Genomic DNA, 9,815 nt, shown 5'->3' on the forward strand with positions numbered 1-9,815 from the left:
TGAGTTTCGAGTCTTTGTTTCCTCGACAACTTTCGGCCACAAATCGTGCATTTGTAATACGATCGATTCTTTTCGATTATTTCTACATAGAGTGAGCTCACATCTTTATTTATATCACCAAGCTATCCATCTTCTAGTAGCAGAGAACCGGTCGGAGAAGTCAGAATAAAGTTGTACGATTGTCTTAACACTGCAATCGGCAAGCCAGCGGATTCACTTTGCTAGCCAATGACAAGACCTAAAAGATCCACGTGATCATGCCCGTGATCGGAAACAAAGAAGACTCCATTTGGCGCTCATCTTTGAATGTACTTTGGATCGGTTGATCGCTTTTCTCAACTGTTTTGCTTAATATAACATTTCTAAAGATAGCTTTTATTGTGGTTCAATGGGAAAACGAGAATAGCGTGAGTGTTGTAAAAGAAAAGAAAGTCGTTGGCGCCGTGGAGTTAAAAGAAGGGACAACAGTTGACATTGACTGGTACAAACAAGGGTCGAGTGGCCATCTGTAAAGCTACGATTTTGAAAGTTTGTGGTGAGTAAAAACTGCGATATTCGTTACGTGATCAAAATCTTATAAAAGAATAGATGTAGCGGGTTGAATTAAGCTTACATAACGCTCGGCGCAACTGAAACTATAATAATTCTGAGAATCGAATCGGTCACTTGCATGCCGCAGTTTCTTAAGCTTATGCTTTACAATGAAATAAACCTATCAGTAAGGTTTCAAGATTCCTCTAGTCACGTTTGGGAACATTCAAGATTCATAATAGGAACTGTTATTAAACAAACCTTAGTACATAAAGAAGCCCTCCTTGGTAAAAACAAAATAATGTATTCAGCCCTTTTTTAGTAAAATCTATGAGAGAGATGTACTAACTCCAATATAAAAGTCACTCAATATAACAGAGATTTCTCAATTTGAGAATCCAAGGAATGCCCTTTTCCTCATAGCTATCTTAAAAGCCTGGTCTGAGCTTTAAATATGCATATTTTAATATATTATTTTTTTCAAATTCAGATGTCAAGGAATCCAGATACAAAATGGTCAAGGTTCTTGTTGACAACCTCATTCAAGGCCAACTCATTGTGAGCCCAGGAAAAAAAATACAAACAGTACAAACAGCAGCTAAGTTTGCAGTTTAGGATAACTTCATTCTAATTTATTGTTACAATTACAATAAGATTTTAATCAAAAAATCAATTTTATTTGTCTGTAATTAGCCCCTTCACTCCCAAGAGTGCTTGGTTTTCAAATATAACTTAAGATATTGTATTTTATGGAAAAGAATCAACAGATTTTATTCACAATTTGTGTCAAACCAAATTTAATGATTGATTAGAACTATTTTATATGAATAGCTGTAATTGAGGATTAATCCGTATGAAGTTTTCAAGAAAAGAAAAATAAATCAAATTCCATCCTAATATTACCACACATTGATGTTAATTAATCAAAAATATTTTACATGTAAGCCTTAATTAAGCTTCTAAATAAATTTCATTGAATACTTGAATTTTAGCTGGGTTTTTTTTAATTTAAAGTATTTATTTTATATCATTAGCCTCAAATTTTTGCTTAAAATTCCCAGTAATTCTTAAACATTCCTAAAAATTCCCAAAAATTCCCAGAAATTCCCAGAAATTCCTAGGAATTTTTTAGATTTACAGCTTTTCAGGGAAAGTCATTGGTTCTCTGAGTTGGAATTCCTAGGAATTCCTAGGAATTCCAAGTCCTGTTGGCTATAAACTTGGAATTTCTGGGAATTTCTAGGAATTTCTAGGAATTTCTAGGAATTTCTAGGTTTTTAGAACCAGAGTTGTTATGGTTGGGAATTCCTAGGAATTCCTAGGAATTCCCAGTCTGAATTTACCGTGAAAATTCACACCTTTATTCCTAGGAATTCCTAGGAATTCCAAAAGCCATTTCGCAAGGGTTATGTCACTGTGCAATGTAAGTCTTTTTTTCAATATGTCATAAAAAGCTGCCACAGCTGTTGAATAAATGATACAGTCAGACTTATATTAAGCAGCACAATATTAAGTGGTCACCCTGTATTTAGCGGTCAGTTGTCAGAGTCCCAAATTTTTTTCTCCTTAATTGTTGTAATTTTTACCTCTTTATAGTGGTCACCTCTAATAAGTGGTTGTGGTCACCTTTGAGTGAGTGACAACAGCCTGTTTGTGTTGTCTTCCACCTGTAATGAATGGTCACATAAAGTGGAACAACTCGATTAAAATTAAGGATGATTTTTTTTGTGTAAATTCAATCCATGTTAAAAACAGGTTTCATTATTGTACAAAACAACCAACTGTCCAACTATGGCAAGATTTTTTAACTTGATCTGTGCATTATTTGTACTCTCTTAGGTGAAGTTGGATAATAAATATATGTTAATCGTAGGCCGGGAGGTCAGTATTGGGGAAAACTATGCCTAAAGTCTTTAGTACTGCCAAAGGGGCAGTACACAAGACAGACCCAAGACACACAATTCAGACCAACCTAGACTGGTTAAGAACATTTTTATTTTTTCTTGAAGTTAACAAAATACTTGCCAAAAGAGCATGAGTTGATTTAGGGCTGTAATTATGGCGAGATCCTCCATAAACTGAACAAACCTTGAGTGAGTAAATTGTAGTTAAAATGGAGGTAATACAAATTAAAGAGAAAGGCTTCACCAAAACATTGTTATTTGCATTATGATGTGGGTGATTGATAAGGCTTCCAAACAAACTTTGAAACATTATTTTTACAAGTATCTGTCACTATCTGACACCTGTCAATTAGAGAGCACTTGGAAAAAAAGTGCATGTACACTTTCGAAAAAAAGTTCAATAACTCTCACAACAATTTTTTCTTCAAAAACAGTCAATGTTCTTAGGTAAAGTATTATTCACCTCCATCAACAATTAATGTACAAAGATTTACCTCTGTTCAGTCAGTAAATGACAACAAAAGTCAGTGCAAGTAAATTCAAATGTATGTTTTGAAGTTGTGAGGGTTTGCTCGTTTGTTTGCTGCAATGGGCGTGTGTAAATCTGGTCTTTCTTCCACCCAGGAACTAAATTCAACTGAGACACTTTTACTAGACACAACAAGAGTCAATATGACCTTTTCTCAGTGAGTTTCTTTCAATTTGGTTTCTGCTCTGCAATTTACAGTACAAATGTCCAAATTAACGGACTTGGAAAGACTTATTGAAAGCGTATTTGTAGCAGAGCTGAAAACTTTACTCACCCATTCACAACGAACAAGAGAGAATTCACATAATACATAGATTTAGCCAAGCTTAAAAGCAGAGCTTCAGTAAGTTTATTTTCTAGCCCTTCACTTTATTAAAGTCCTCTGCAGTCGTTGTCAAAGAGGTTATTGAAGGGGACCAGCTGGGGTGGGGGAAGGGAGAAAATTGGGGTCTGAATTGAGGGATGGTGTTTTCACAACTTAACAAAGTGACCAGCATAGGTGCTAGTCAGCGATATTTTCAAGCAGATGAAGACCTCTGTTGATATTCCTGATGTTTTGAACAGATTTTCGAGGATAGGGAAAGTTTCCTTCTTCAGATGTAGTGTATGATGTTAGTATCAGTTGAAATACAATACAATACAATACAAAGACTTTATTTAAACACGATAATTGTTAAAGCGACTACACGCTTGTGGGGTCGTGCGTAAAATGAAATGATATTCTATTGAAATGAATTAAAATATTGGTTTGCGAAAACGAGCCAAAATTAAAGAAACGACCATAAACGACTTCGAGTTAAGATATCAGCGTTCAATTGTAGGGTATTCACCTGAGAACAGTGAGTCGGGGAAACAGTACTCCGGAAGTTTATGGGCTTCTCTTATATCTTCTCTTGGTGTCGCTTGGTATGACTGTGCGCTCTGCCAATTTTTCTCCTATGTGTCAACCTTCTCTAGAAAGCATTAAACACATAGATGTTTAGCAAATATATCAAGTACACCAAAGGTACCATTGGTTTTTTCTCAAAAGTCCATTTTCACTTTGTAAAAGCTCTTCCAAATTAGAAACATTCGCCATCTTGAATGACGCCATCTTTCCTGTGACGTCACGGGTGGAACCTCCGAAGTTTCGTTTTGTGATCGCGTGAGACACGAAGGAGTCTTTTCCACAGCCGTTGTTTGGTGGTCTCATCATGATTTTTTTACTTACAGTTTGTTTCAATATATTCAATCTTTTCATAATGGTAAAACGTTGTGTCGTCCAGTTTTGTACTGATTCAAACAAAACTGGGCGTACAATGCAAATATTTCCAAATAACGCAAATTTGAAGCGACAATTTGTTAAATTTGTTCTAGTGAAAATAGCCGATTTCGTGGAGCCGTTCGAACATTCTGTTGTTTGTAGCAGTCATTTTTCTTCCTGGTCCTGTACCGACGATTCAGACCCTACCAGAAGCAAATTATTCGGAAGTATGAAAACGACCCATACAGTCCGTACAGTTGAGCTCTTCAAAAGTTAGAGGTCAACAGAGAAAGTACAAAATCGATTTACATGAAAACGTTTCGTTAATTAAACAACAATAGCTTTATTGGTTCTCTAAAAACATCTTTTTTCTCATCTAATGAATGATTATGGGGAAGCCAGTTGTTCGGGAGTCAGCGCTGAGCCCATAAAAGACAATGACCTGTCTGAACATTTGCATGAATTCGAAACACGTGTCAAAGAAAGAGAATTCCTTGATGTCGGTGTGTAATAACGTGATCTGGAATTTTGTTGGTTCGATATGAAGAATTCTATACAGGATCCCATAATCAACCCTTATGTTCTATAAGGGAATCCATGCCAGCCCCACTTGTTGCTTCCTTTGAGAAACCCTGCAGAGAAACAGTAGAAGAATTTGTGTCACGGTTTCCACAGCAGTGAAATTACATTCAGAGGTCAGTAGGACAATATTTATCATTTTGAGTACAACTTAAAAGATCCTAATTTCAGCTTGCAAAACTATCTTTTCAGTATTTCAAATCGAATCAAACACAAACAGGGTTGGATAATTATGAAGGCCACACCAGGAAATGTACATGGTACAACTTGTTTATCGATGGAAATGCTTCGGAGATGAAGGAAAGCAATACATAAGTATCTCATAAAGAACGGGCACAACCGCCAGTGCAGTAAGACACAAATAACTAAGATCTGCATTAACATGTACCTTTGTTTCTCTCAAAGGTTTTGCGGTTTTAATCCAATGTAAGACGATCCAAAATCCGCTGGAAAAATGTTTCGGATTTTGTTTACCGCACAAGGTGGCACAGCTATCCTGAAGTGTTTGCCGAGATAACCCCAACACTGACGAACAAGCTATCTGTAGGCAATTTAGCGAAATTTCCTGCCGGGAAAGAAGTGAAAAACAACTAGCTGTAGTATTGTATTATTAAATCAATGGCAGAAACAACTCAAGCAAATCGATCTCAAAATGTAACAAAACAGATGAAACAGAAAACATTTAGCTTACTCGTTTCCGGTGTGATTATCTGTGCCTTACTGCTGCCTGTACGCGTAATAGGCCGTCTCCAGCACCCAGAAATCGACTGAAAACGTGGATGCTCAGTGATACAACTTATCTGGATTTCAGGCCCTTGCTCATCTACTTTTTGCCACAATTGCCCGATTTCCTTACAACAAACACTTTCATGAGTTGTCGGAGTTGGTTGACAAGTTCCACACTCACGCCTTCGATAATTTTATACAAAACACCCTCAGAAGCTCAGGTTTTAAAAATTTCTGTTGTGTTCTTTTAGATTGTACCCTTGCTTTATTGGATTTTTATGTCAAATAAATTTCACAGTAAATTAAACACCAGTTTGAGTTTCCGAGGAGGTCGCATCGCTGTCAACATAATAACTTTTCCAAGCCCTGAATAGGCGAGGAAAAAATACAAGCAACTAGCAAGATTTCCGCTCGTGTTATGTGTTAAACCATCGAATGAGAGATTTATTATTCCACTATTATTTTCAGTTTTTAGTATTTTAACTTTTAGTGTGCGAATTACATCCTACGGCTTTATCTGTGCATCGTATCCATTGCATAAGATATGCGCGAAAGATGGAAACAACCAGAACTAAAGCATTCAAATGTCCTTTGTGTTCTTTTGTGCTTAAAAGTTCGCTTCTTTAAAAGTCAAATGTAAAAAACGAAAAAAAAAACAATGTTTGGATCGTTCAGTGCTGCCAATATGTTGCGACGTATTTTTGCCTTGTTTTAAAATGTAATACTGTGGCATATTTTGCCTTCCTCATTACTTTATTTGGTAAAATGACACAGTAATGGAATGATAAAGCTCATTAATGTTCTGATTCATATGAAGTATCACCAATTAGTTATTCAATGGCTTATTGCATTTGTATTCATTCTTAGACCCGCCCACAATTCAAAATGTCACCACGTCATCTAAGAAGTCTTGGATTGGCCAGACAGTGACTTTGAAGTGTCTTTCTGATGGTGTTCCTACACCAACACTCTCATGGTACAAACCTGAAGGAAGTGAAATAAACAGAGTCAGAGCCAGAGAAAACAAAGTACAAGTACTACTCAGGGTTGATCAAGATTTTGGTCATTACAAGTGCATTGCTGCCAATGGACTTCCTCCATCTGATGAGAAATTGATAAAGATAAATCAGATAAGTAAGTTAAAAAGATCAGTGTATTGTGATAAGAAGAAAACTATATATAAGGTCAGCATTTTCTTTTGCCTTTGCTCATTATCACTGTTTCAGTTGTATTAGAAGTAAAACCCAAATGTTCTTACAAAGTATTGGACAGAGTAACTTATTCACTTTGTACATCTCATTCGATGATTTAACATTTAATACGTGCGAATATTTTTCAAGGCCCATAAGCGTGTGGCAAAAACATATGCTTATGTTAAACCATTGAGTGAGGGATTTATCATTCTACTATTCTTTCATTTACTAACAATTTGGCCGCCTAGATTTCGACAGACATCCTGCGGCCTTATCTGAGCGCCCCGTTCGCATTTTTCTCCTCTTTCGCTGCGTTTGACCTACACATATTTTTCGCGTTTGTTTCCCAATGAGGTATAACGGCGTAATAGTGGAATTATGCCAGATATTGTTAGCCTGATCTTTTAGTGGGAAATACACCCAAATTTATAAAAAAAAAGGTTTAAAGTAAACTGTCGACACCTTGCCCTTTGGTAGCATTAAACACGTCACAAAGAGCATTGAACTTCAGGCAGATTGATGACATCTTCCCATGCGGGTATCTATAGGAAACTTCCTCAACCATGGACTTAAATTTTTTCACTTTTTATGAGTCTCTTGGCTGAATGTATCCGGTAGCTACATTTATATTCATTAATTACATGTTAACGCACTCAGCGAATGAACTATGGGGATTTACCTGCACGAGTTCACGGACTATTACACCACGATAATGACGTCAAGGAGGTTGTTTCGTCACAACCCAGTATCACGTGGTAAAATCATCTAATCAGAAAATCGGAATTCGAACAGTGTATGAAAGTTGAATAATAAACTGTTAGAAGTCGTGGACTTCCATTCATCCTTAGTTTTGTGACAAAACTCAAAATAATCTCTTTTCTTATGGCACTATGTAGAGAAACCAGGGAAAGCATCCATCAAATCAGAATCAGTCATTCAAGCAACTTCTATAACAATACGATGGACTGCACCAGCTGATGATGGAGGAAGTCAGATTACAGGATTCCAAATGATCTTACAAAAGGATGGAACTGAGATAAAAAAGGATAATATCACCAATCCTGGGACGACAAGTTATTCGTTTCATGGTTTGGAGAAAAATACCAACTACACAGTGAAACTGTTTTCCAGAAATTTTGTATTTGAGGGAGATCCTACTGTATGGAACATTAAGACCACGTTTGAAGGTGAGGAATCAAAAGTGATATGGTGACTGAGCACTTTGCACCAATCATTTTTTCGCCAACTTAGATTTGTTGTGAGTAACCCAGTTTTAACAACGTTATCTGCTCGCTGCATTATAAGGTTTTGGATTTTCAGCGTTTGTCCCCTCCTTAGTGACCCCTCCTTAGCTTGTCTTCGTTTAAATCAAACTTTAGCAGCGAAAGAAACAGAAACAAGACAAATTCCGTATTTCAGTGCCCAGAGTTGCCATGATCATTGAAATTTGGTTTAAAGAGGAAAATCGTGAAACACGAATAATCTGAAGAGAAGAACTGAAAAAATAACAGGTTGAAAGTGACTATTCTTTTTAATTTAGTACAACTATCAGAGGAGTTTGACACAATAGAGAAAACTGTGGAGTGAACAATCATAACTGGCGACATAAAGAGAAGATGTAGTAGAAGCCCGTACGTTTCTGGCGTATTGTTTCACTGACTCACTCTTCTCATTTGTACCCATCTATTAGTCGACCGGTAATCTCTTAACTATAAGTTGCTTATGGTCGTTTCTTTCAACTCTGACTCATTTTCCCAAACCAAAGTTCACAATAACGCTCAATGAAATATCATTTCAACCGACGCTGACATCATACACAACATCTGAAGAAGAAAACATTATTTATTCGGAACCTGTCCGCACTCTGATTGCCTTGCATCATGTTCGCAAAAGTAAAACTGAAGCCCCGTTTAAACGGTCATGATACTTGACGATAGTGTTAACTATCAAGCGCGTTTGAACACGAACTGTCATGTTCTATCATCGCATTTCATCAAAAATCATGTGGTTTGGACATGTCCAAATTCGACATGATAGTTAATGATAGTTTTTGCTGTTTGAACGAGAGAAGGATAGTGAATGATAGTTGTTAGGTCAGCAGTTTTGCCCAAAAACGGGCTCAAACCGAAATGGCAATGGTAAAATGACTAAAATAGCCGTCGAAATTTCCCAGAATGTCTCGTAATTAATTCCCATCATTTCTTGGTAGGCTTCAGTATCTTTAACTTGTAACTTCTTGACTAAAATTTCAAATGCCGCTGAAATTGCTGACTTCAGCGCGCACCGTATTTGTGTACAATTACGCGATCTCACTGCGTGATTTTTTGTCCACTATCATCGACTAACCGTTTGAACACAAACTTGATAGTTAATGATGTGAATGAAAGTTGAAACTGTCATTCAGTTGTCTAACGGGGCTTAAGTCATTTGCATCTTGTCGCAGTCGAGTGAACATCTTTGATGGAAGAGAGAGTAGCGAGAAATGTATATAATGGGAATTCACTGTCTGTTGCCGCTCCTTCGTCAAAAAGGAAAGTTAAAAAGGAAAATTAAAAAGAGTTGAAGGGCCTGTGGGCTCTCGTAATTCTTCCGCGACCAAATTCGTTCTTAGGAGGCTACTAAGGAGATTCAGAAAGAATCGAAACAGCAGTCTTGCTTAAGGATCTTTACGAACGGCAGCAATTACACTCTCAGCCGATGGCTGTGTAAATGATATCGAATTCAGAAATTACATTCCTAGACGGGACTTATTTATAATGACAGGGAATCGACCCTTGACATGCAAATGTATTACAAAGAGATAGAGTCATCCACCAGGCGTAAATAGGGGGCTGGAATTTGAGGTCGCTACGTTGATCACTGTATCAGTGCTACTTTTTCCACCAGAGAGGAACTCAGTCATTTTTTAATTTCGGTCAGTTACTTTCATTGAGCTCTAAAATAGATCTAGGAAATTTCTGACACCTCTTTGGCTTCTCTAGAAGTCAAAGTTAACAGATAACAGTCTATGCATCAGTGGGTGTACTACAGACCCACGATGTCTCATAGTTTTGTTATCTTCAAATCTATCACATCTCAAGAATACCATTCCTTGTTCTCAGTGTCTTAGG

At 36.9% G+C, this 9,815-nt stretch overlaps 1 long non-coding RNA gene across 1 annotated transcript; it reads left to right on the top strand.

Moving 5' to 3' along the window:
* Positions 1-278: 278 nt before the first annotated feature.
* On the top strand, positions 279-1,517 carry LOC149044041 (uncharacterized). Its single transcript, XR_016187552.1, has 2 exons — positions 279-535; positions 1,022-1,517. It is a non-coding gene; the product is annotated as an uncharacterized LOC149044041 (long non-coding RNA).
* The last annotated feature ends 8,298 nt before the right edge of the window (positions 1,518-9,815 follow it).

The sequence above is a fragment of the Pocillopora damicornis genome, chromosome 6 (assembly GCF_964200805.1).
Source record: "Pocillopora damicornis chromosome 6, jaPocDami1.2, whole genome shotgun sequence".
Lineage (NCBI taxonomy): Eukaryota > Metazoa > Cnidaria > Anthozoa > Scleractinia > Pocilloporidae > Pocillopora > Pocillopora damicornis.